The sequence below is a fragment of the Aythya marila genome (genome assembly GCF_965140915.1).
Source record: "Aythya marila genome assembly, chromosome: 26".
NCBI classification, from domain to species: Eukaryota; Metazoa; Chordata; class Aves; order Anseriformes; family Anatidae; genus Aythya; species Aythya marila.
In genome coordinates this window covers 252,611-279,827 of record NC_139067.1, presented here as the reverse complement: position 1 = coordinate 279,827, position 27,217 = coordinate 252,611, and the positions used below count along the sequence as shown (strand labels likewise).

Sequence of the window (27,217 nt, the reverse complement as noted above, 5' to 3'; positions counted from 1 at the left end):
CTGCCCAGGCCCAGAGAGCCAGCTGGAAGCCGCGAGCTGTGGCCCTCCCTTGCTGCTGTGGCAGCTCTCAGCTTGTCCCTTCGGCACAGCAGCCGAAGCACAATCTGCAGTCACTGCTAGCAAATACTTCCCTTGTGTTTCTGGTAAATACTTTTGTGATCTCCTCTCAGGCAATCTTCCCCCAGCAAGCTGCTTCTATTTTTATTATTGCACACCCCCTGTTATCAAATGTTTCGCCCCCTTTTTAAGCAATGAGCTCATTAGAGTAGGGAGAAAAAAAAAGAAAAAAAAAAAAAAAAGAAAAAAAAAAAAGCTCTTTTAATAACAGCAATTTCACAAATCGTAGCAAATGTTCCAGAGTAACTGGCCCATATTCCAGCTCTTAAACATGAATGTTTTTTCTTATTCCAAGTTTTGCCTTTTATATCCCTTCACAGACTACCCTTGGTAATTTCTACTGTCAATTATTTCCATATTTCAACAACAATAAACAGAAAAACACGATAAACCCAAAAAGCTGCAGACGACTTCACGTCACTTCAGGGCAGGGAGTTTGAAAATGCAGCACCATCCTCAGCCTAACCAGTCTGTTGTCAAAAGCAGTCGGCTTGCAGCTTTTCCAAATGCTCTGCCTTCAAGTGCCCGCACTGGCAGCTCCCACAGCACTTAGAGCAACGGCTCAGAGGGGGACACGTTAAATGGAGACAGCAAATAAAGGAGCTAAATCTGAGATCAGAGACAAATCCCTGGGTAACTGCTGCCTAAACTTTACAACACACGCCTCAGGTATACATATAGAAGGTACAGGCAAACATCAAAGAGGTCGCTCCCTTAGCTGCTGCGACCGCTGACCTGCCAGCCCCGTGCATCCCGCCTCTCCTTCCCTGCAATGTGGCCCCACAGACCTCAGGGTCTGCTTCTGCATCATCGTTTAGCCAGCACATATTAGGGACTTGGGAGCGCGCCGGTCCCATGGGTTTGGTCCACCCGTGGTGTTCAGCACACTGAGGTGCATTTTGTGCTGTGCCCACTGGTGGCGTGGGGCACAACCACCCTGTGCTGGGGTGTGCGGGAATGCTTTGTTCTGAGCCCAGCCACAGAGGTGCTATCTGATCACCTGCTTGGTGTGATGCACAACGCATTTCTGCACAGGCTCATTTTTCATACGTGCAACCAAGGACAAGGAATGCTACACAATAAAGCACTGAATTCAGCAACTTGGTTTCTTGCAGTCAAGAGGGGAAAAAAAAATATGGTCCTTTATCCAATTTACTCTCAAGGGCTTTAATCACCTTTCCCAGAATTAACAGCTTCCGAAACCTCTGTATTGAAGAACGAGAGAAGTGACAATTGAGCATGTGCATGAATGCCAAATGCAAAGAAGCTAAAAATTAAACGCCCTGATTTTCATGTTATGATTTGTGGCTTTTGCTGCTGTCACTCTCCCATGGATTAACATCTCATGTAACACTTCCTGTTATCTTCAGTTGTTTAATTTGTCTTGGAATTAAAAAAAAAAAGTCTTTGCTAATAATTAATGTGCTTTCAGCAACTGTGTCACTGCGCTTACAAGGCATCTGAAGAAATGCAAAATACGGCCTTTTGAAGTGCCTTATTTCACAGCACTATCGGCACAATGGATGGTTGAGCCCATTCCATGAGTTCAATTCTCCTCAGGCTCTTATCACCCCAAGACAGGAGCGCTCTGGGCACTGGAGACCACAGCAGCTCTAGCGTAGAGAGCACCAATGGCCACCAAGGGGGTGGGCAGGGGGAGCAGGCAGCTCGCAGCCATCCCTGCTGCTGGCTTGCCCCAGCGAAGACCAGCAGGCAGGATGGGATTTCACATCCCACTGCCACCATGGGGCCCGCAGCCCACCCTGAGCCTGGGGCAAGATGCTCGATTTCACGATCATGGGCTCGGTGCAGGGGGATTTGCAGCCTCCGCCTGTACGAGCACCTGAACCAGCCTGTGCTGCTCTGCAGCCCCAGCAGAAGTGGGATGTGGGCACCTGGAAAACCTCACATCCTGGCAGTGACAGCAGCATGTCGTGTCCCTAACCAGCAGCAGCCCAGCATGAGCCACATCCTGGAGGACGTGCATGCCACTTTCAGCTTGCCCTGTTCTGCCAAACCAAGGACGCTCTGAGTCCCTCAAGCTGTGCTGCACATCTGCCCACATCTCCGCCACGCTTCACCTTCCCTGCAGTTCTTTCTTGGCTCAGGGTTCATCCACCATCTCCCTACTCCCCTCCCCTGAAATCCTCTCCAGAGTCAATTTGCTTCACTTCTGCATTCAGCCTTTGATGCATTTTGACACGCTTTATTGGAGCTTTGAAAATCAGAACAAGATTGTGTGTGGCATGAGCCGGGGAGCAGGAGAAATCCTGCACGTGTCTGCTGCATGTGTCAAAGCAGAGAGGAAAGGCTGAGGAGAGCGACACGGAGGAGACAGAGTCTCAGTGCGGGCAGGAGTCCCAGCCTGAGCACCCCACACACCCAGCTCTGCGTGACTTCCCCCAGCACAAGCAGCTCCTTGCTGGGACCCACCTCGACGTCTGCCAGGACAAAGAAAGGGGCAGCAGAAGGACAGCAGCAGCGTCCTGTCAGCGGATGGTGAAGATGACTTTGAAAGGAGCCTGGGAGCTGCCAGGCCGTGCCCTCTGGCTGGGGAAAGCCACAAGTTGTGGGCGATGCCTTCCAGGCAGAAAAGCAGCAAAGGCAGCACTCAGCACCTGTGGGAGCGAAGAGCAGAGACGCCAGCTCCTGAGCAGCAGTAAAAATCCAGCCAGTGCCTTTTTGACCTACTGCCTGCCTGAGGTGGGAACAAAGGGTGAGACAAAGAAACTACAGGCACGCAGACTTGAGAGCAAAGGAAAGAGCCGTGCATGCAGCAGAGAGCAAGCCCTCCGTGCCATGAATTGCTGCAGGGGGTGACGGAGGTGGGATGCTGCCAAGTTTCAAGGGAGCTACACTGCAGTTTTGAGAGTGACACCATCTCTTCCCTACAAATGTGTGTATCCGGTTATACACATGAATTATTTTGATTATTCACACTATATGGTGTGGCAGGATTTAATTGCAAACATGTGCTGACTTGAATAAAAATATATTTTAAAAGAAGATTGATATATTGTGCCCGATTTACTAGAGTTTGTAGGGACAGAACTAAGAACAACCACATTTTCTGTCTCAGGCCATTCGTTCTGTGTCCTGCACACTTCAAGGACGAGGCTTTGGCACTTGCCCCAGAGCAGCCCGGTGGCACAGCTCAGCCCTTGGCAACCCAGAAAAGTTCTCAGAAGAAGGGGTTAAAGCAGGCTTTGGCAGGGGCTGCACTCTGAGGGAGAAGGGGCTGATGCAGCCAGATGACAGGGGGAGAGGACTCGCACCAGGATGCAGGAAACCGGGCACCTCCCAGACCTGGCACCTCTCTGCAGACACAGATTCCCCTTGAGGGAGCCCTGGCCAAGCCCCACCTTGGGGACGAACCCTGCTCCGACACAGCCTGGCACAAAGGCGCAGCTCTTTCCCTTCTGACCCCCTCCACCACCACCCGGGGCTGCATTTCTGGCTGCTCCGAGCCGTGCTACAGGCAGCAGCACAGTCACTGCTCTGGCCCCCCAAGGGACCGCAGCCCCTCCGGCATCGCGGGCGTCGCGGGGCTGACAGCGCGCGGGTGCAGTGAGGCGCCTGGCGGGATGGCATGCTGCGGAGCCAGGGCTACCATGTGATGCTCGTGGTTGTCATGGAGACGGTGGTTTCTCAGGAAAAGATGCAGAAATAGGCTCTGCGCCTCCCTGGAGGGCAGCTGGTGCTGCCAGGCTGCCCAGCCCCGGGGCACGGTTTTGGGCTGCCCAGCCCCAGGTGTCAGGGCCGTGCTGCAGCGCAGAGCCACGCTGGCAGAGAAGCCCCTGAGCAGCTCCCATGTGCGATGTTCTGCGGCGATTGCCATCAGGATGCCACCTTTATTTTTGGATAAGCAGGACCTACTTTTTGCCGTTGCTCCCTAATAATGTACAAAACGGTAGGAAGCGAGTGAAGCTGAATCCCGTGCCTGCAGCTCGTAGCCTCTGGTGCTTTGCATAATCAGGGCTTGTCAGTCCCCATCAGCTTCAGCTCAGAAACCCAAGAGGCAAAGCCATGTAAGGTGGCAATGAGCTTAGGAGAATCCTTTGGAGAACAAATCTGTCCATCACTGATGAGGATTATTTTAATACTGGATTCCTTGATAAAAGTCTGCGTATGCTGGCCTCACTGACTAAGCTACAGCATCTCTTGCAGAAAACAGCTTCAGTCTCAACACCACCAACCCCAAATCAGTTTAATGTCACTGCTTGTTTGCCAATGGCACTAAAAGCTGCCTGTCCAGCACAGGTTAACAAAGTTAGTGACAGCAGAAGCAGAGATGCTCCCGGTTCTCCTGGTTCCCCCACCTGTCTATGACAGCCGATATTTGCCAGCCAGAGCTGCAGCACCGAGGGACCCTGAGTGGACCCAGCCTCCTGTGGCAGCCCACGTCCCAGCACCCCGCACAGCAAGGGTCAGCAGCTGCCCTTCTGTCTGCACACCCCGGGGTGCATGAGCACATCCTCCTGCTGCCCCAGGAACCCACGGATCTGCGGTGCAACGCCACTCCAGACTGTGGCTGTCAGTGTATTTTATTGTGCTGGCTGCTGCAGGGCATGGGGACAGTTCAGGCCACTTTTGTGGGCAGAAGGATTTATAAGAGCCCAAGCCTTCCCGAGGTAGCCAAGCAGCACTGGCTGGAACCCTCGGCTCTCGTAATGACTGATGGACTCCATTCCCTTCAGCTACAGCTCCCTTGCTGTAGCAGAGCTTTTCATAATCAATGAAGTGATTTAGAAACCAGACAGCAGGAATGCAAATGCTGTGCATCTTGGTCCCCTAGTTATCATGGAGCAGCTAAACTTCTGGCCTAAATTAATTGCACTTCCAAATTCCACATCCTCTAAAGGGTATCAGCAGATTTCATTAAACTTCTTCATATTATCATATAATCTGTCAATTAACTTTGCATACAACAGCAAACAGCAATGAGCTTTATCTCAAGTAAAACATAAGACATTTACATCCCTCCTACAGCTCTTTCTTTTTCTTTGTCTATCTTTGATTCTTAAAAAATTCTTTTGTTTGCATTTGTGCATTCTTTTGAGAAGCAGAAACATCTCACATGCTCATCCACAGAGAACAGAAGCAAGCTGGACTTCAGACCTGCCTTGTATTTGGTATCATTTCAGCAAGCCACTCAGATAATCCATGCTGCATTTTCCCCTCTGGAAGAAAAAAAAAAAAAAATAATAATAATAAAAAAAAAAAAAAAAAAAAAAAAACACAACACTACTCCACTATTCTCTCCCTCATCACCAGATGAGCAATGAGAAATGGTTAATCAATGCCCATTGTATTACTCCAGTTCCTCATGTGAAAGGGTCTCCAGAAATGCAAACTGTTCTATTTTTGTCAGTGAGAAATTAAACTTCTGTTGCAGAATGACCAGAGTCAGGCAGGCTCCAGGCTGGGCATTGCCTGCTCCATCCAGAAAGGGAGCTGACACCAGGGGTTGGAAAGGTCTCCTTCTCTCTGCATAGTCTGAGGACTCCTATTACTAAAGGATTTATCAGCCATCCTCCGTGGTACTGAGAAACAACAGAAAGGCATTAAATCAGGTGGATGTGCTTCACAGAACTTCCGTTTTCAAGGTGGGGTTGTGAGTTATCCTTCAGTCATGGCCATCAGACTTCTTCTGTCACAAAAAAAAAAAAAAAAAAAAAAAAAAGTAAGGCTGAAAGAGTTTTTCGTATGTTTATGTTCTGCAAAACCAAAAAAAAATCCATGAGGTTTGGCAGATGGAGGGGTACAACTGCTCTTGTATTGCTCACACAGGTCCAATACCTCTAAAAAGGTGCAGCCTTCTCCAAAAGAGCAGGCTACAGAGACGTTCTGCAGTAAAGACACAAACCAGAAGCTGAGAGGTCAAGACCTGGCAGCAGCAGATTTCTGAGAAACGGGAAAGCATCCATCAGGTTACACCAGCTTCCCAGAGCAAAGCCTCATCTGGCACAGTCAGGGCTGCAGAACAAAACGCTCCTTAAATCGTGGCTTATTCCTGGGAAGACTCTATGCAGCGGGGCTCAACATGACCTGCTCAAACTGCCACGGGTGACATGAAGCAGCCCCGTGACCCCTCAGCACAGCAGCAATGAAACTCGCTCAGCTTGGGAACCTGAAAGCCTAAAATGCTGGGTTGAAATGGTGGTGACAGTGCCTGTCAGTTATAAGGAGAAAATAACAGGTAACAGACCCCCAGGCTCCATGTGGCTCCTGCCCCTACCATGCCCTGTGCACTACAGCCGAGCCTTTGGAAACTGGGTGGATTAGTTATTCCTACAATTAGAAGTATCATGAGGCACCTCTGGTGGCAAAAACTAATACTGTGATAAACTTGTATAACTGCTCAATATTTTCAAATGAACAGTTGGATCCAGTTGTCATCTTGATGCTTCCATCGTTGACATTGTAAGGTGGAAAATACAAAACTGACTAATTAGTTTTCGTTTTAAGTCAAGCCAGGCACTGGCTGCCAATGGCACGCACTGCCACTGAAGCCAAGAGCTCTGCAAAATCCATAGGGGCAGTGAGCATGTATGTGGAAAATGCCTGCACCCCGTGATGTAAAGCCAGACCAGGGAGCAGATCTGGCATCCCACAAACTGGGTTGCACAATTTGACACCAACATTTTGACATTTTTTGCATGGTTGTAAGGAAAAAAAACACATCAACTGCTCTAGTCTTCTGCTGGCTTGCAAAGAGGGCACGAATGCATGCACACACCCGGGAGCAAAGCCGACATTTCGAGGCACAGGACAATGGGCAGCCCTGTCGTGCTGCACCCACACCAGCCTGAACACAGCACACCAGCTCAGAGAGGCCGGGCAAGGTTGTGCCTCTCTTACTAACACTGTCAGCTCATATGTGCTTATTATATTTCAAATAATAGAGGAGCTTGCACAGCATCCTGTACAACAGGGGCTTTAACTGATTAATTTACGGCTTCAAAAGCAGTGGGTGTTCAATTCCATCCCATTCCCGGGGTTTCTGACAAGCTGCTCCGGGTGCTGAAGATCCAGCGTTCGGAGTTTTTCCCATTTTCTTTATGTAATTTTGAAACCGGTGCCTGCTGAATATTAGCAGCTAGCTGCTGTGTGTCGTGTCTGTAGCTGTACCCTTCAAGACAGCTTTAAATACCAATGTCTCACTTTGCCACCGAGTCCACCCACTGTTTTTAAGTGGCTGGATCAAATTTAGGAGCAGTTTCAAGTTCACACTGCAGCTCCCTGTGCCTCCCAGCACTGATATCACTTTTCATGAGCCACACGTGCAGCTCCATCGCACCCAGCTCCCAGGCAGCCAGGGCCCAGGTCGGGGCGCACACCAATGGTGTCTATGTGATCTATAAGCAAGCAGATCAAAGGGGGAGGCGAGCGGCACCTCCTGAGCCTCACGTGCAGAAACTGGTCCACTGGAAAGGTTTATTAACACTCTCCTGCCTTAAGGATTTGTTTCACCAATAAACGCATAATGGCAAAAAGCAGGTCCAAGCTTAACTGCATCTTCTACCCCATTTCCCCTTTAGCAAGTCAAGATAAACATATTTATGCTTTAGAATTAAAGAGAGTGATACCTCTTTCCAAATCAGGTTGCTGAGGGCCCTGTCTACAGCTCTGTGCTGGCATTTCCAGGCTCTCCCTCCCTGCACAAGTGGCACGGATCAAAGGAGCCCTTTGAAGTGCTGCTGCCTGCCAGCCCCGCAGGGTGAGCTGGGCTCGGCATTTTGCCTCGCCCTGGAAGGCAGATAAAGACCAGAGCCACCAGCAGAGCCCACCTCCTGCCTCCCCTCGCCCTGCAGGCACCATGGGGGGACAGGGCTGGACCCTGCATCCCTCCCAGTGGGAGGCTCCGCTCTGCCTTGGGGGCCCTCATCATCTACCACACACCCACCTGCACATCCCTCATGGGACCTGGCGCCAGCATCGTTTTGGTAACCAGTCCCAGGCCCTGCATCCATCGCCACACCACATGGGGATGAACCGGGGGTGCACAGCCCCAGCAGGTCAGATGGATGGCTCACCGGGATGCTGGCTCCCTGGGGAATGAGAAACCCCCAACCCTGTGTGTCACCAGATCTGCCAAGTCTTTGGAAAATTCCTAGGACTGAACCTTGCACACATGGGCAAAATGCTGCCACGGGGCGAATGCTGCGCTGCATGCGTGAATTCACCCCACACACAGTGACAGCCAGACCGGGCTGAGCGCTGGCATCTCCTGCCAGCACAAAGGCTGTCAAGCATTGCACAACAGGCAAGTTTTAATATTGAGAATATTCATCTCCAGCCATTTCTAGTTAATGGAACAAAACAAACTGTCGAGAAAAATGGGAACATTACAGTAAAAACAACAACAAATTAAACCCTAATGCAATTAGAGAGCAATTAGGGATCTATCCTCTGGGAGCATTTTGGAACTCAGGGTCTTTCTCAAAATCTGATCTCTCTGCAACTTTATTTCTTTCTAATTAATAAAACACGATGCGAATGGCATGGCTCCCCCCAGCCCCTGCATAATGCCATCTTCCTGCTTGGCAGGAGTAGAAGGTGGTGGCAGGTAGAAGCATTCACACCTCTGAGCTTAGGAGAAATGCAGCTGTCAGCAGAATGCGGAGCAAAGGCAGTGAGAACAGAAATCACTGCGTGCATCTGTTGCAAGGTGACCAGAAACGCAAAGACCCAAACACTCTCCTGCAAGAGACAGGCTGAGTAGGCATGAGCAGAGAGCAGAACATTACTGACCTCTAGAAAATCCTTTTTTTTTCCCCATGCACAACTTCTACAAAAGCCACAGCCCAGAATAATAGGCATTTAGTTCCTCTTGACTTTCTAAACTTACCCACATCTGCTGACAGATAAGCACCCGCTTATCCAAATTGCTCGAGTATGCTGCAGAAAGAAGCAGGAGAGCCTTTGGGCATTGGTGTATGCTGCATCCTGCCCAGGGCACAAGGGGCTTTCAGCAGCCCTCAGGTGCCACACGACCTGAGAACTTAAAAGAACTTAAAGGAGGGGGCAAAGATGCAGCATCCCATTTAGCCAGCATCTCTCCAGTCTCATGCACAAGCTGCCTGAAGGTCACAGCTGCAAAACCAACATAGCAATGCCTAGCTCCGTTAAACCTTCCTTTAGCAGATGCAAATACAGCAAATTTCGCTATGGAGGAGAAGGTGGCACAGCCTGGGGGAAAACCTTCCCCTTGTTTCCCAAAACTGCCGCTATTCCTGGGATAGGCTCTTCTGCACTACACGACTTCTGTACCTTTCAGCAAAGGGCGTTTTTCAGACATTGTAAGGAATAATAAAACTTCCATATGTTGCTGTCAGGAGGACAACTGCCTCTGCACCCATCAGAGGATGGTACCCGAACAGTGGAGGGAGATTGGACCCCTGAAGTTTATGTATTTCTGTACCCAAATCCACCCTGGGAATGTTGGTGGGCAGGTTTTGGCCTAGAAATTGGCCCACTTTTCATCTCCCAAGACAGTTCTGGGTTTCAAGTCCCACCCTTCTCGGTAGGAGCTCAACCCAGATAAGGCATGACACCCAGCCCTGAGGCTACCCGGGCAGCCCTGCACAGCCAGGACAAGCCCCTGGCAGCACTGGCCTTGCCTGGACACCTCAGGCTCCTCAGCAATTCCCCTGCATGGGGAGATGATAAATCCATAACTGGGCTAGCCCGGCCATTCATGCTCCCACATAAACCTCTGGGCATGGAGAGGGGGCATCACTGAGGACAGGGCTGCGCAGCTGGGAGCGAGGTGCTAAGACAGCAAGGATCATCCCTGCAGCAATCCTGCTACAAACTGGAAGCAGCAATTACAACGGATCCTGGCAAATAACAGCAAAATGCCTCCACACACATAGAGGACAGCTTTCCAAGAAGGGTTAGTTTGCAACACCATGAATAGCTCAGGAAACCTGTCGGGCTGTATGTGCTGCAGCACACCTGAGGAAGCGGAGATGCAGCAAACTGTTCAAACTGTTCTGCACTTTCTGTGATTCCAGCACAGCGAGCAGAGCAGGGCAGCAAAGCACAAGGGAGGGAGGTTGGAATTGTGAGGAAAGTTAAAAAAGGCCAACGCAGACCAGAGTAAAGTGACTTCTGAAACATATGTACCCAGGTTGGCCAGGTACACACAGAAATGCAGGGCTAACCACTACACAGGGACAAGGATTAATTATTTGGAGTGACTCAGAAGTGACTAAGGCTGGTCAGAAAAAAACAGTTGGGATGGGGGGAAATCAAGCCAAGTTTTAGAACACAGTCCCACTCAGGGATGTGACGGGAAGGCAGCATCCTCCCCAGGGAAAGAGATGCAGAAGGCACCAAAGCAGGTGCAGGGTCACGGGGGTTAGGAGGTTTCTGATCGATAGGTCTACTCTCCTAGAGGGAAAAAAATAAAAAAATGTCCTGCCCTCACCATTTCTGACAAAAGGGGGGGGGGGGAGAGACCCTTTTGTTTTTTTTACCCTAAAAAGCTCCTGCTCTGCCCCTTCCTACAGTAGATGAGTCACTGTCTAGCAACCTTTATCAAAATATCTCTTACAAAATTGTTTATATCGAGTCACTGCCACTCCCACCCCACAGCACAGTACCAGGGAAGCCACAGGAGACCCCCATCACCGTCCCTTTCCTGTGCAATGACGAGAGCCTGAAGCAGGTCCCCCTCTGCCCATTGCCCCCGCCACCCCACTCCAGCTCAGCTGTGCCCCATGGCTCCCCTGCGTTCCCCTCTCACATTTCAGGGACGGTTGTTTGTGTTTTGCAGATGGATAGCACGTGCTCATACGAGAGCCAACAGCACAACCTCATGCAGAAAATGCAAACTGGTGATTTTTTACTGTCTACTCAAGGCTTCGCAAACCTTGTTCTGCGCCCAATGACGCACACTAAGGTCACTCCAGCACCAGAGGAGGGCAAAAGGAGCATGTGGCTGCCTGAAGGGCAGTGATCAGGGAGATCCCATCAGGAGCTGACAGGCACTGCTCAGGTCAGGTATTACTAGTCAATGGGTATGGATCACCAGCAATTCAGACGTCTCAGGAGTCATTACAAAAGATCTTTCAGGCAGCCCCAAACAGCAGGCACCTGGCTCGTGCTGCATGAGGGATGGACAGAGCTCAGGCTCTTGGACCTATGGACAGCCCTGGTGCAACACGTGTGGTCAGCCAGCCCCAGGGGACGCAGACCGAGCCCCTTCTCCAGCAACAGCCGCCGGCATAAGTTTGCAGCTGCTTTCCCTGCGGGCTGCTGCAACGAGCCTGTTCGGGGCTGCCCCAGCGTCAGCAGCCCCAGCCCTACCTCCCTGGAAACCCACTTTTGCTCTCTAAGTGGGGCTGGCTCGGGAAGTTCTCCAAACTTCACAAGCAGCAGAGAGAGTAAGCTGTTTTTCTGCATCTGCAGCTATCCACACTTTCATCTGCAGCCCGAGGAGCTTGCTTTCCCAAGCAGGGCTGTGGGAAATACTGCACAAAGACCTTTCGGTAAAAGCACCCCGAGTTCCCGCTGGCCACCCAGCCTGGGAGCTGCCTCACTGGGGAAGCCCTCGCCAAGGGGCCCGCTCGGCTTTGGCCACCTGCTAACAGGTGGATGCCTCGCTCACTAAAACCACCACCAGGAAAGGACCCTGACAGCCGGCAGGCATCCGAATCACGAGCACACCGTGTGCCAGCCACCTCTGACCTCCCCCCGCGGCACGAGGACAGCACAGCGGGTGCCAGGCTGGCCCCTGAGCCCAGGCTCTGCTGTGGCAGCAGCGCCTGCAGCACCGAAACCGCCCCAGCCGCCTCCTGCACCTGGCACCTCATCCCGGCAGCGCAGCGCATCACCTCCCACTGCTCTCCCACAAGCACTGTTACCTCACAGCTCTGATTTCCCAATAAACTTTCCTCCAACTCTAATCAACACAGATCCAAGCAACAAGCAGCACACAAGCCGGGAGGGAGGGGGCAGTACCTTCACGTCGCTGGTGGGGCTGGCGCACAGAGGATATCGCAGCTGCTCCAGCGATGCTGCCGGGGAAGGAGCACACTGGAGTTGCAATTGCAGCTCTCCTCTCCCCACGACCAGATCTCGCAGCCGTCCAGACCAACTGTGCTGGAAAGGCACTCGGCGATCATCTGCTGGAGCTCCAGCTCCACCCCTAGCAGCAGCGATTGGCTCTGTGGTGCTCTGCAAGGCTGCACTGGCCTCAGCAGCCTCCCTCCGGATCCAGCTCCTACTATCATCAGGAGCTTCCCCAGAACCAATTTCCATGGCCCAAGGCAGGCCCTGGTCTTGGGGCAGGCTTGGCAGGTCAGGGGGAGGCAGAGCTGCCCAGCTTCACGTGGTGCAGCCTAAATCAAAGCACCTGGGAGGGATTTTCCTTACTACGAGAATATAAGGATGTGCAAATCTGATTTGTAGGGCAGAGGCTGTGAAGGATATCGCAGGCTCCAGGGGAAATATATTTAATTCCAGTTTCACACTTTTGCAGATGACGCACTTATTTTAGTACCCTGGGTTTATGCAGCAAACACACCTTGCACCACAGGCTCCTGCCATGCGTAGCATTGGGCTAGCACAGGAGGCAAGCCCCGCACACAGAGATGAAGGGCAGGAGCAGCTTTCTCCAAGCAGTAACTGGAGGTGAGCAGGTAACAAGGGGAATGTCCTGGGTTCACCTCCAGCCCAGGATTTCCCTTGGCCAGGACGGATGGGATGCAGAAGCCATGGAAGGCCAGGGGCAGAGGAGGGCAAGGCAACAAAGAGGGGAAGGAGAAACCAAGGGGTTGCAGAGCCCTGCAAACCATCTGCAATGAGGACACCATTCCTAATGCAGCACCATGCTCACAAGCCCACAAGCACAGGGGTCTGTAATGCACAGCCAGGCTTAAACAAAATAGATCTCCTCTCTCAGAAACCAAGTAATCTAAAAAGGAGAGTAGACTTTCATTCTTTTGTGAACATCATGCAGGCAAAGGCCCTTCACGGTTCAGGCTGAAACACCTGGACACCAAGGCGTACACAAGCACACCCCACGCATCTTCCTTCTGAGGTTTTGCGTCGGCAGAGGTGACATTGTCTCACCTTCCTCCTTTCTGCTCCTAAGGGGAGAGGGTGCTGAGGACTGGCTGGGTACCAGGCGGGGGTTCTGCTCCCACCTGGCTGACTCGGCAGGCACCTCATTTGCCAGCACGGCAGCTTCTCCAGCTGGAGCAGCTGCAGCATCGGCAAGGAACCGACCCCACACGCTGCAGGGAGCCTGTGTGATGGGACTCGTGGACTGTGCCCAAGCCCAGAGGTGCCTCACGGGTGACCAGCAGCACTGGCAGCTCTGAATGCTCACAGTCCCTCCCCACAGCTTTGCCCATCTGAGACCAGAGACTGTTTGGCTTGCACAAGACTTGGGAGAGTATCAGAAAGCTAAGGGTAGTCCTCAAACCGCTGTTTATCCCTCTGCCTTCTCAGCAGCTCATAAATATTCTCTTTGATGCCTGATAATTCCTGTTGTATTTCACAGGCCAATTAATTTGGAGACTTAGAAAATACACTTTAAAAATATCAGAAATCTCTTGCTATTTTGATTTGTATTTAAAATCAGAACTCCTCAAATACACAACAATGTTATAATGACACTCGGAGCAGTGATTGCTCATTTCTGCATGAAATATCTGAGAAGTTGAAAACATTTTTTGCCAGTTCATCAAGACAGAAAAATTCATTAAGGTGGGGCAGAGACATGCTAGCCCATTTGGTTTTAGAGGACATGTGTAGTGAAGTAGTGGTACGAGTTCATTCCTCAGCACCATACAAGACTGCTACATCACGTCAAACCCAAGCACTGGCGTCACCAATGCAGATATTGCCCTCCCACATCCCCCACCACAGGGACAATCAGTGCCCACATTTGCCTGTCCACCTCTTTCCACTGCAGTCCAATTCCTCTTTGAGGTAACTCCCAACCAGCATCCCTCCTGTTACTCTGTAAGAAGGGCACCTGGATGTGACAAGGAGGAAAGCAGCAAGAGAAATAAGATCTAAAGAACAGAATTTTTACAGAGTGACGGAAGAAAGATGGAGAGCTCTGAAAGCCCCATAATTAACAGGGTTTGCTCAGCACAGGTGACGAGCTGAATCACCCTGGTCTGATGGCATCGTTGCTCATGTCAGGGTAATTCCTTAGCACTTGCAAAGTAGGAAATGAGGACGCGATGGGGCAGAGAGGTTCTGCTTCCAGCCTTGGCAGGTGATATTTACAGCCCATGACGCACATGCAGACAGCCAGGAGAAAGGCAGCTAACGTGGCTCTGCTCTGCTCTGCCCTGCCTGCCCTATTCCCGGCACGCGCCTTCGCAGGGACCGACGTGCTGAGTGCCTCAAAGGCCTGTGCTGCTCAAGGCAACAGAGGGCCTGGAGGAACTGCAGCACACCCACTTGTCCTGCATGCTGACACAGGCTTCTTTATGCCTCTACTTCCAAAGCCAGGTAAAAATGAGCATGCTTTGTTCCCTTTGTGAACATTTGGCTAATCAAAGAGATTACAGACCTCCGCCATTCTGCACGACAGAGCTCTGCTGTCTAGCACCTTTGCCAGAGCCGGATAAAAATGCTCTATCTTAAGTAATATTTCTTGCCAGAAAGCATATATTGCATACGGAAGAGAGCAACTGCCAGGTCTGAGTGGTACATGGGGCACGAGCATGCCCAGGCTCCTGCAGTGAAGCTGTGATGATGGGGCTGTAAGGACGGAGCCAGGCTCTTCTCAGTGACATCCAGTCACAGGACAAGGTGCAATGGGCACAAGCTGGAACACAGGAGGTTCCGCTTAAATGGGAGAGCAAACTTCTTCACAGCAAGGGTGACAGAGCACTGGAACAGGCTGCCTGGGGGTTTGTGGAGTCTCCTTCTCTGGGGACATTCAAAACCCACCTGGACACGTTCCTGCGTGACCTGATGGAGGTGTTCCTGCTCCGGCAGGGGGGTCGGACTGGGTCATCTTTCAAGGTCCCTTCCAATCCCTCACACTCTGTGTTACTGATGGTCTCAGCAAGGTGGTGCCTTTAAGAAGCAAGTTGATTTAGTTTGATTTGTTTCTGTTAACCACACTTTTTAGAAGGTCTCAGGGATTTTGCTTGTACAAAGTGGCTGAGCCACATTGCTGCACTTTTGCTGCTGGGTGTCTGGAACACTCACCTAGGCAGTAAAATGCTCTTTAAATCACCCATAGGACCTCACCAGCAATTTTTCTATTTCCAGCTTAATCTGCCTGGCAGTAGTTTTACAAACTGTTCAAGCTGTGATGCCTCACGATCCTGTTTGGCTTTTTAGCTGCAAATGCTCCTTAACAGTTAGGGGTTTAAGCCATGCATCTAAGCCTCCAAAACTGACACAAACTCCTCAGAGCTGCCACCTGGAGCCTCAGATACTTCAGTGCTAAGAAGGGCAGATCAGACAATATTTGCAATGATACACCTGCACTTGCCATCCAGGGAAGAGATATTTCTTAAATCTCTTCCTTTTTTTTTTTTTTTTTTTTTTTTAAGGATTACTTAGTTCCCAGGAGCATCACATGCTCTCTTTTAATGGCAGCATCAGCATAAGAAAATTTAGAAATAACTTACAAATTAATAACTATTTTGAAATTGTTCAAGCTGCACCCTCCCAACACCCGGCACGTTCCCTCATCTATCAAGGAGTGCTAACCCCCTTTCTTTGGGTTTTCTTGTGGCTCCCGGACTCAGGAAGCACCCACCGAGGCTGCCCACCTCGCAGCCCCCAGAAAGGGGCACGAGGCTGCTGCGGGGAGAAGCCAGGCACCAGCATCCAGCAGCAGCCTCAAGGCACCGTGATGCATTGCTGTACTGAAAAACACAGTGTGGCTGGGGAAACGGTGAGCCAGCCCAGAGGGAGCAAAGCAGCAAACCACCGCACAGGACCAGGGGTAAGAGCCCTTAAATAAACCACAGAGAGCAGCTGCCCTGGCTTCTGCACTGTGTGGGGCCGTTCCCTCCCCTGGGGCTGCAGCATCCCAAATGCTCTCCCAGAGCCTGGCAGCGTCCCCGTGGCGCTGACTCCACACAGCTCAGGGGTGGTGCGCTTCAAGGCTCCCCAAACAGAAATGCTTCCCAGCAAAATTCCCCTTGCAGAAAATAATGGCAAGTCTGAGCAATGTTTTACTGCCCTCCTTTGTGCCAAGCAAAAAGGAATAGCTCCCCACAGCTCTCCCTGATAGACTTGGACAGCCCCGGCTTTGTCTGAAGCACAGCACTGGAAAATTCAGCCTCTGCTCCATCCCAGCACCCTGCCAGGGCTTCGGAATGTGTTTACTGGCCCTGAACTGGGCTGCTAATTATGGAACAACCTGAAACGCATCAAAATATGGAGCAGGAAAGCAGCAGCTGTGATTGATTAACAGTATGAAGCTGAAGGGTCCGATCGTTCTCAAAATCTTAACGTCTCATTCTCCAAGGAGGGAGAGGCAGCTGCAGCCACAGAGCAGAGCAGAGCTCAGGTCAGGGCCTCTTCCTGCCTGGATGGGCTCTGCGCAGGCTGCGCTCTGCCCTGCAGTGCCTGCAGCAAAAAGCAGACCAGGAGAGATGAGCGAGCTCAGCAGGCTGCCTGCCTGGGAGGGAGGTGATTGGACTGACTTGAGGTGCACATGTGCCACCGGCACTGCTGCGTGGGCAGACTGCTTGCCAGCATGCACGGCCTGAACCTGAGCCCTTGCAAGCAGCTCTCGTTCAACACACACAGACCAGGGGTTGCCAGAGCGTGGCTGACCCAAAAGCCCAGCGCCACCAGGCTCAGGGCGCTCGGCACCGCCACAAGCACATTTTGGGTACCCGACATCCCCTGCTCGTGGTGCTGCTGCCAGACTTGTGACCTGGCAAAAAATAGAAACCAGATTTTTCCTAAAGAATCCCTGGGTCTGACTGTCTGCTACTGATGTACTGCCTTGCTGTGACATCCAGCTCCCGAGGCACTACATAGCTCAGTGAATAATTATAAAAATCTCCAGAAATAAACAAGATTTTTGTCACAGTTGTAAGCACAGCCCCATGTTGCTTTCCGCCCGGGAGATCAAACCATTGCTTTGCTTCTCCTTTGTGCTAAGGCCACACGGTGGTGAGTGAGGAAGTGGGACTCATGGCTCAGTGTGGCCAGGGGACAAACAAGAACTGGGCCCCGCGGGACTGCCGATTGCCCCCAGAGCACATGCTCAGCTCCCCCCTCTTTCCCCAAGGGAGGAAAGATGGAAGCCAGCTCTCTTCAAAGCCGTTTTGTTAATTGGCAGTTGCTGCACAGGTCAAGGGGCATGGCAAAGGCACTGGATGGAAGGGAAATAGTCAAAGTAAAATTAATACCCAATTTTTTCCAGAAGGCCCAGCTCACGTGTGCATTCACAGCTCAATGCCTACACAGCAGAGCATGTTAAAGGACACTCTGAAATCTGCCTGAGCACACCATAACCAGGGCTGGTAAGGTGGAGGTCACCTTGTCAGGCAGAGGGGGAATTGCTGGAAGTAGCTGTACTTTGCACTTTAAAAAATTGTCTTCCTCTCTCATTCCAGTAGAACAACTGACATGTGGCAAACGCTCTGCTGTCTGTAGGACAGTTCCAGGCTTTCCCCTGGACCACCACTAATCAGACATCTGTCTGCAGACTCAGTGAATTCTGGAGACAGGAGAGATGATGCTCTACTGTGCAATGCAGCAACATCTGCTGCTCCTCTCGGCGCTCGCTGTTTCCCTTCCCTCCTTTGGGCTGTGCTGTGCTAACTGTGCTCCATTTTGAGCTAGAAGGCATAGGGGAAAAGGAGAACGAGAGAGGAAATTGTAGGCAAAGGCACGGTCACCTGCACATTGTTTATTAGACATCCTTACAGCTGAACTGGGAACTCATCTGCAGTGAGGCAGGACACAACAACACAGCCCACAACCCCCGTTCTCAGTTTGCCACCAGTGCCAGGGGCTGCGGGCAGGTGAGAGCTGCAGCACCCACCAGGGCAGCCTCTGTCACTGCTGCCACTCCTCTCCTGCAGCCAGTTCCCACCTCTGGTCAGAGCAGAGATCACACACCCGTGCAGAGCACAAAGCCGCGCTGCTCATGGAGCACTGCTTGGGGCCAGATCCTGCAGCCCCAGCTCTCTTCTAAGGCACAAAGCCCTTCAGACGTCTCCTTCCCTGACATTCAGCAAGGAAAGCAGAACAGGCAGCAGCAAGGCCTTTTGCAAAACAAAGTTTGGCAAACATGTTTAAAGTACTACATGCTTTTTCATTGAGGTTTGTGGGCCCTTCTGCCAGCTCGTGCTATTTGAAACAACCTGAACTAGCAGCTGACCCTGGCTCCGTCTCACAGTTAAACATGCCTGCGGGATGTCCCTAGATAGATTACTTTGATTTTGTTAGCTCATCCTCAGCCACTGTCTTTAATCCAGGGGGATAACAAAAGGCTGAACTGCAGTCGACTTCCAGGAGCCCAGACTCTGGCAGAGCATCTTGAGCTCTGTGCATTGAGTTGCAGCACCCAGGGAATTTAAACAAAGAGCCCCAGGCAGTCCCAGCCTGAAACACTGGGAACAATGCCATTCCGCACAGACAGGAGAAATTTGGAAAGGCAATTTCCGAGGTCACCTTTTATCATCCAGGCAAAGCAGACGTGAGATGCAAAGCACAAGCACTGCTTTTGCGAGCCAAAGCCAGCACTGGTGACCTCCAGCAGCCACGAGGCAGTGACCACCCTCTTTCCAACAGGTCCTTGCCCAGGGCTGTTGGCACCCCAGCGCTGGGCCCGAGCTGTGGCAGGGTGACCCAGCTGTCCCAAGCCTCTGCAAGGGATTTGGATCCTCTCTGAACACAGGCACCCTTGGTCCACTAATCTCACCGTCAAAAATAATTTTACGCTTTCTTGTGAGAAATCCTCACAGCAAAGCCCAGAAGATGCAGCGAGCCCAGACAGAAACATATTTCCCCTGTGGTTTCCCCAGTGCCTGACTGCCAGCACACAGACATGCAATTTGTGCCTCACTAGGCAAAACCCACTGAAGTGTTTAAGCTGACAACAGGAGCATTTCTCTGAACACTGCCACCTCAGCTGACCCAGCACGACAGCGCAGGCTCCCCTCGTGCCTCGCCAACACCCACTCTTGCAGCTGCTGCAACTCTCAGCTTCGCAGCAAATTTTACCTCTTCGCGAGCTCTGTAGCTCCTCACACACTGCGTACCACCCAGTAGTCCTTTGCTGCACCCTCTTTTTGCTGCATCAGAAGGTTTGGAGCTTCTCCCATCCCTTTTACAAGGGTAGCACAAAATCTGCCATTGTGCTGGGAGCTACTGGAGGGGCAGCCAAGGGCTGGCCTGGCACGGGCAGGCGGCGGGCAGGACCAGGACCCCAAAGCTAGGATGGCAGCACCACACGGGCTGTCCAAAGTGACTCCCTATGGCAAGGATGGAGAGCAACAGCACGGTCACTGCAGACGGTCTGCACCTCTCTGTGTATGGCTGGAAGGGAATTGCCCTCCCAGAAGCAAACTCTTTCCTCTGACTTGTGTACTGCTGTATGTATGGCACCAGGAGTCATTTCCATACCCACCCTAGCCTAGTATTGTAGGGTACTGTTTGTCTGCCTTGCTATAAATAGTTTCTAGCACTACTGAGCAAGGATTAATGACTTTTCTAATTATACCACCATCAGTTGGTGACAGGGGAATGATAGCGTGCAGATCTCTGAGCCCACTCACCCTCCGCATGGCTGGATTGCCATGTGCACTATGTACCTGTACATCACTTCACAGTTTCAAGGAATATCAAGGCACAAGTGCAGCAAGACAAAAAGGGTATGCCTTAATATTGAACAAGACAGCAGGGATCCATATCTACCCTGAGTTTGCTAAAAGGAATCCGAACTGTTTTGAGAGGCATCTCAGAGCTGCATTTGCACATAAGCAGCGTCTGTGATTCTTTCCATCTCACACTGATCCTCCTGAGTACTCTGGAGACCTGTTTCATATCAGCTTCCCAATTAACCCTCGATTTTAAATTGGCTCTCCTTGTTTACTAGGCAACTGCTTGCTTTGACCTCTTGGAAAGGAGCATTTTCCACAAGCCTGCAGTACCCAGCCTGCAGCAGGGCTGATCCCTGCACTGTTACACAGCTGCTCACATTTCACCAGCTTGTTGCAGTCCTTGTGGACATGAGCTGGAAACAATTTGTCCTTTGTCCATACTTGCCTTTTCTACAGCTTGCTCTCAGTGCACAGAAGAATTCATGTAGCAGGGCTCTTGCTTTGAAAACTACCAGTAGGAGGAAAGTACCTCTTGCAACACTTGATGGTAGTATCTGTCCACATTCTGAATTTTAAGCTTTCCTCTTTATGACAGCATGAATAAGATGCAGTTTCAGATGGGGACATAGTATTATGTTGCCAAAATAACTCAATTTTCTGAATGATTGATGGCAAAGGCAAAAAATGTTTTCTCCTGAGAACATGGCAGGTACGTAATTTGCCAGGGAAACTCACTGGAAAACTTCACAACAAAGGAGCATTTCAATGACTTGCAGCAGTGCAAGTTTCAATTCTCAGGTCACACCAACGTGACAGGGAGAGACAAGCCAGGCTTCCTTGTGCTGCCTGAAATTTCCTATCTGTTGTTCTAGCACTGAGATCAGCAAAATCCACTGGGCTCCTGAAATAGTATCTTGGGCAAAAACCTCGGTCTGCCTATTGAATTTCTTCGCAAGAGCTATCAGAAGGAAAGGGATCAGGCAAGTTATTTTGTCCAGTCATTTGGAAACAACACAAGGCAATCTTTGCAGCAGAGATTCCGCTCTTTGTCAGGTTTAATTTAAGGTCTCACAGGTGATAACAATTCTATCAGTTCCCCTAGGCAGTGCCTTGTAGTTAGGGCTACAAGAACCACTGCAGGTCTGGGACGTGGCACAAGGGTGTGATCCATGGGCCCCGTGTGCTGGGCTCCCGCAGGGTGTCCCGAGCCAGCACCCACTGGGTAATGCTGACATCGCAGCACGGGGACAGCAGGGGAGCCCAGGGCTGCCCACCCACGGCCTCGCAGCACCAGCCCTGTGGCACTTCCCTGGGGAGGCTGCAAAGCCCGGCCGTGCACCCCGTCACCGCATCCACACGGCAAATCCTGCTGCCAGCACCTCACGAAGCTCCTGCTGCCCCACCAACCCTCTGAGAGCACCCAGAAACCACTGCTGCTATTTTTAGAGGGCTAAATACGTCTAGGGAAAAATATTTCAGTGGTACATGATTGCCTCTCAGATGCACTGGCCAACACTCAGCAAACAGCCGCAGCATCAGTCCGGCACTGTAAAAATGAAATACCAACTGATGAACTACACCTCCCCTCACCCCCCCGCCCATGGTGAATGAACACGAGAAAACAACTAACCTTCCATTTGGTTGCCAAGGTTTCTCATTTTTATGTATAAGTATGTATATTTATAGTGCCCCTTGCTATCAAAAATGAGCAAAGGGAACAGCAGATAAGACAGCCCGGCAGAATTGTTTCTCAAACAGAATGTTTTTCAGTTTTCCATGAGGCGTCAGCAGCTCTTTAAAGTCTTTTTATTACATTCTGCATTAGATGCAAAATCATATTTCAAAGACACTTTAACTTTGAAAACCAAAATGCAGATTCTGTACTGTGCCACCTGCAAACAGCAGAGGCATGACCCACATTAGAAAGAAACTTCTAACAGAGGGAGGGTGCTTTGGAGAGGAGACTGGTCCATTTAAAACACTTTAAAAATAAAAGGTCACAGGGAAATTGCTGCCTTCCTAATTATAGCATTCACTCTAGTATTACACTGCTACAACTCAGGTTCCTAATTTAAATTATCATTAAGCCTTGCTGCAGGCTCCATAACTTAATGAATTTTGGTATGACAGCCTGTTCTCTACAAAGGAGATTAAGAGCACATTCATATCAGAGACAGTATGAGAAAAAAACAACACATGGAGCTAAATAAGGATCAAAATCACAACACGTCTCAGGGGCTGCCCTCCCGTTTTCGCATGGTCTTAGCCTGATACACTTCACCCACACAGCAACCTTTTTTTTTTTTTTTTTTTTTTTTTTTTTATTGTCTGCATTCGTGGCTGCCCCAAGGGATGCCAGAGGGGCACGGATACCTGGGAACATTGCCCAGGCTGCACGTCCAGCTTTGTGCTGACAGAGGGCCTGATTCTGCCCAGCTCTGGAGAGGTGCTGGAGACCACTCCAAGGCGCCCAGCCAGCACCGCAGCGTGGTGGCCTTGAGCACAAAATATTTGTCCCTGCGTCCCAGGATGAAGGCAAGAGCCGGGCACTGGACTCACATACTGCAGTTGAGCTCCTGCAGGGATTTCTCAGCGCACATCTGCGGGACACTGCCTCCAGCCCGTCACTGGGCATCCCCTGCTGCCAGGCTCCGATGGGCCGGGCGCTCACACAAGCAGCCCACTTGGACAGAGGCCCTACCTCCTGCTCAGGGCACCCACTGCTGCTCATTCTCATAACAGCAGAAAGCAGAAACCCACAGGCTCAGACAGCACAATCACTGCTTGTACTTCTAAGGGAAATTGAAACCATAAAGCAGCACACAACCCCTTTACGTTAGTCCCAGGCAACTAAACCACCACCATGAGCTGCTCCTGGATCTGCAGGTGAGAAGTGTCCCTTGCTGCAGCACCCTCTCTTCCCAAAGCGCCTGGTTTCCCTGTTTAGCATCCTGCTATTTGGGGCAGGCACCTAGACACCAGCACCAGGCAGGTGCCACTGCTCCTCTTCCTTTGCATGCTCTTCTCCCCACGTGCTGCACACCCACAGCCAGCGCTGCTTCACCAGGGACCCCCACTGCAGGCAGCCGAGCCTCACCCTCACCCCTGGTCCATGATGGGGAGGTCTTCAATTACCATGCAATTAGCACTTAAAGCCGTGCTGCAGAAAATAACCTACTTGGATTTTCTTTTAAGTGTTAAATAAAACCACCTGACCTTCCGTTATTTTTTTGTTCCTTCCTAATTTTTTATTAGATTGCAAATTACAAATTAAGAGTCTTCTCATCTCCATTCCTTCCAGCATAAAGATTGTTATCAATTTCTAAATTTTCGCTGCCCTCCTCCCCTTTTCTTTTTTTTTTTATGAAAAGCTGCAACAGACACGAGCAATTAGTGAAATGAATAAACCGGCAGCTTGTGTGCCCAGATTGGTTATGCCACATCGAGGTGCCATCCTAATTGGACCAGAATGGAAGCTTTCGACTGCTGCACCTGATACTGCAGAACAGAAGATGTGCAAAATTCAGACGCAATTTCTCACCAGCACCACGGTGCTCTCCGCATAAATCATTTTACACATTACTATCTGGGCAGAGGACTTGCAAAGAGCCGCTTCTAGCGCCCTGCCTTACTCTCAAAACACGCAGTACTAGGGGGAGCCGAATCTCGCCGAGATTCTCTCAAGAGCTGCGATTAAAACCAAAAACACCTTCCGTGAAACCGAGGCCCCGAGCTGAGGCAGGCACAGCCGCAGAAGCCCCGCGGTTCTGCCGGGCTGGCACCAGGACGCCCTGGGCTCCCCACGGGCGCGCACCCACCGGCAGCCCCGCATGTCCGTGGGCGAACCGCGCCACCCCGCGGGCTCCCGGGGCACGGGGCCGGGGCTCGCCCCCGGCGCTCCCTGGAGGGCTCCGGGAGGAGCGGGGCTGAGCCCGGTCGGCAGGAGGCACCAGAGCCTAAGGGAAGGTGCGGAGGGAGCTGCAGGAGGCCGGCTGGGTTTGGGACTCGGGGGGCCCGGCCGGAGGTGCGAGCCTCCCAGTCCCCGCTGCACGAGGGGTTTAAGAGCGGCGCTGGAATTAAGGGCAGAGCACATCTCGCTGAGGCTCGCGTTTCCCTGCTGTTAAAGGATTCCTCCTCCTGCATGCCTTAAGAAGGGAGAAGTGCATTCTGGAGGGGACATGCGTAAAGCAGAGGGGTTCCGATGTTCTGCCTTAGGGCTGTTTAATTCCCCATCAGCTCACCCGCAGCCTGGCCCCTGCTCCCAGCTCCCTGCCGGGGTGGGGGATGGCTCCGAGCTCCGGGACCCCTGACAGCCCTGGCGTGCAGGAACAGCAGCATTCCCGGCCCGTTTTTTCTCAGCACAGGTACTGCAGGAGGAGCTCCTCTTATTTGTAAAAGTAAGGTGAGCTGTGGGGAATTTCGTTTCAATTCCCTTCCAGAGCTGAAAGGAGGAGCAGATCAAATTGTTGTTACCCGTCTGGAAGACAACAGTGTGTCTCTGAGACTGAACTTAAGACATTTTGGTATCTGCAGACAAACAGTGACCCTCCTTCATATTGTATGTGCTGCTGTCTTGTCTTCCCTTTAATTCAGTTCTGTAATTGCAGACAATTTGGCTTCTAGACTGTAATCTGATATTTACACAGAAGTGATACAAGCATCCTGCCATTAGGTCCTTTTTACTTGGAGGAAACAGTTCAGGTTTTATGAGATGCTTATCAGAGAACAGGACCTCTGGGTTCCCAGCTAGACATGAGCTATTCTGCTCAGGTGGGGAAGGACACTGCTATACCTGCCTGGATAAGCAGAGGATGCATTTCCAGGAGGATCTCAGCCTGTAACAAACATGCCCAGCAGGAGCCAAAAGAGCAGTAGGAGCATAGTTAGGAGAAGCCCCAGGTAAGACAGACACAGAAGAGGTGTAATCACAGTCACTGAGGAGGATCAAGGATCCATTGTGGGTTGGGAAATACACCGTGAGGATTTGGGGAGTGAGACAAGCTCTCAGCTGGACCAATCTGTCTGTTCTCACTGTTCATCAGTTATCAGATTTAGCATCCCATCACTGAGAACAGAACAACCACTCAGGAAAACATGGTGGAAAGAAATTAAAACAGGTTTCAGATCTCCCACTGTACAACTTTGTGAATTTTCTGAGAAGACAAGCAGCGGTTTCACAAGAGCAGAAAAGCATTTCAAGCACAGAGAGGTCAGCAGAAACAATGCAAAATTTTACAGTCATAAACAGAACAAGAAAATCCATAGCCCATGCTGTGCTGGGACTTGCATAGCCATTCTATCAAGGAGCAAAACAATAGCTTGCAACTCGCCAGCACAGTACGAATTCCAGACTGCCACCTGGGAATGGTCACTGTGCTGCCGACTGTAAACAGCTACAGAGCGAGGATTATGCACTGAAAACTTTCACCAGCAATCTGGGGGACCAAACACACTGCACAGCTTCTTATTGTGGAGGAAAAGAACAAAGATAACGTTCGGTTTCATTTGGTTTGTTATTCACTCATCTCCCTCTATTGCTGGAAGGGAAATCCCAGCAGCAAGCTCTCGTCCAGACAGCACCAGCCCTTCCTGTTGTTTGGCCCCGACTTGCCCACCTCCCATCCCAGCTCTGCAGGGTGGGGATCCCATGCCTCAGCATAAAGGTGATAAATAGGATTCTGTGCAGGGCACGCTGGGTTTGATTATTGATGATGTGCGCTCCAGCTTTGGGAAGGCCTTGGAAGTCTGGTGTTCATATTTCAGTTGAGATTTATAGCCAGGGGAACAATGTTCTGTTACAGGAGGACTTCGCTCTCCCAGCCACACCAGTAATTCCCAGCAGCTTTTTCCTGAGCTCTTTTCTGGCTCCCCACTTTGACTCATTGTCTATTGTTGCTCATCTCTCAAGCGTAACAAGGAAAGCTGTGTACTTGCTTTATCCACTGCAAGGGAGTTGGTCTATGCACTGAAGTTTCAGTGCTCCATTCTCTTAACCCCTACACTGCCGTACATGTATACAGGAAAAATGTGGTGAGAACCAGAGAGAGGCAAATAGACGCTCCTTTGCCTCCTTCCCACAGTCCTGGATTAAACATAAAACCCCTTAGAAGTCATTAAGATGTTCATACACCACGGTGTTCTGGGGAAGTGCTAGCTTACCCAGGGCAGGGCAATGCTGTACAGCACGGCTACAAGGACAGATCCCCTGCAGCATCCACCCACAGGGATCCACTGCCTGGCCCGATCCTACACTCAGCTGGTTTTCCTAATTCAAGCAGGGTGTTTTTTACTTTCAATCATTCACAACAGGGAGGCTCAAAGTGATCACTTCAGCAGCTGAGACTTTTTTTTTTTTTTTATCATCCCTGACTCACATCTGAGACTCCCAAGGGTTTGTGGGACCCCAGCGATGCGGGGTCTACGGGAGCACCAAGCCCCAGGGCAGCGCACAGAGCCCCGGCCCTGCACCAGCAGGGTAGACACTGCCTTTATTAATGACAGACCACAAGACTTTAATTATTCCAGTTATTATTCCTGACTGTACTACAGCAAGCAAAAGGGATCCAGGAAAACGTTTTCCTGTGAGTAAATTATTGTGAGAAGCTGGCTGTAAACACAGTGTTTGGAGCCCAAACAGCACAAAGCCGAATGTTACCTGTCACAACAAACTGCAAGCCTCAGCCCGTATGTTCTGTGCAGAGCTGGCTGGGGGAGCAGACACCTGGAGCACTGTTGTTTGGGCAACCTAACTACGCTAATTCTCCAAAGGAGGGGAGAGACTGCAGCCCTCTGCTATCTGGAAAGAATAACATGCAGACAAATCACAGAGCTTTTCTTAATGCTGCCATGATATACAAATAAGAGGCTTAAGTATAATTATAGGTTGTATAATCAGTGTGAATAAAAAAATATGTAGTAATTGATGCCATATTTTATAAATATCCTAACTGTTTAAGAAACTGAAAATGTTTTCAAAAGAAATACTTTAGCATAATGATTATAAAGCCCTTTAATGTGAGTGAGCTGCTTTCTGAAGCCAGTTTTAGATTCAGCCTCATGAACATAAATAGAGTTAATTGCCCTTCTGTGTGAGCTGGATGTTAGCACATTCCAGCAGAGTGTGCATTTTCCAAAGTGCCAATTCCAACACATTCCACCCCATGCAATTTCTGCCTTTTTACGCACGGCACATAAAACCCGCACACATCTGGGCACGGGAAAAGTTAAGTGCTTATTGTAGTGAGCCTTGGAAATGGATTGAGACATCAACTGCCTGCCCATATGTTACTTTGGATACACAAGTGCAAATGTGGCTTTTC

General features: G+C 50.8%; 1 protein-coding gene across 6 annotated transcripts in view; it reads right to left on the bottom strand.

The window, feature by feature from the left end:
• Nucleotides 1-27,217, bottom strand: part of ZMAT4 (zinc finger matrin-type 4) — a 93,728-nt gene that overhangs the window by 52,164 nt on the left and 14,347 nt on the right. For 5 of the 6 annotated variants that reach the window (XR_014319075.1, XR_014319076.1, XR_014319077.1 and 2 more), the window contains exon 1: nt 12,088-12,187. The exons of the other annotated variant lie outside the window; for it this stretch is intronic. The gene's annotated coding sequence lies outside the window, so the exon portion shown is untranslated. Of the gene's footprint in view, nt 1-12,087; nt 12,188-27,217 lie in introns of those variants that run through there. 6 annotated transcript variants of the gene reach the window in all.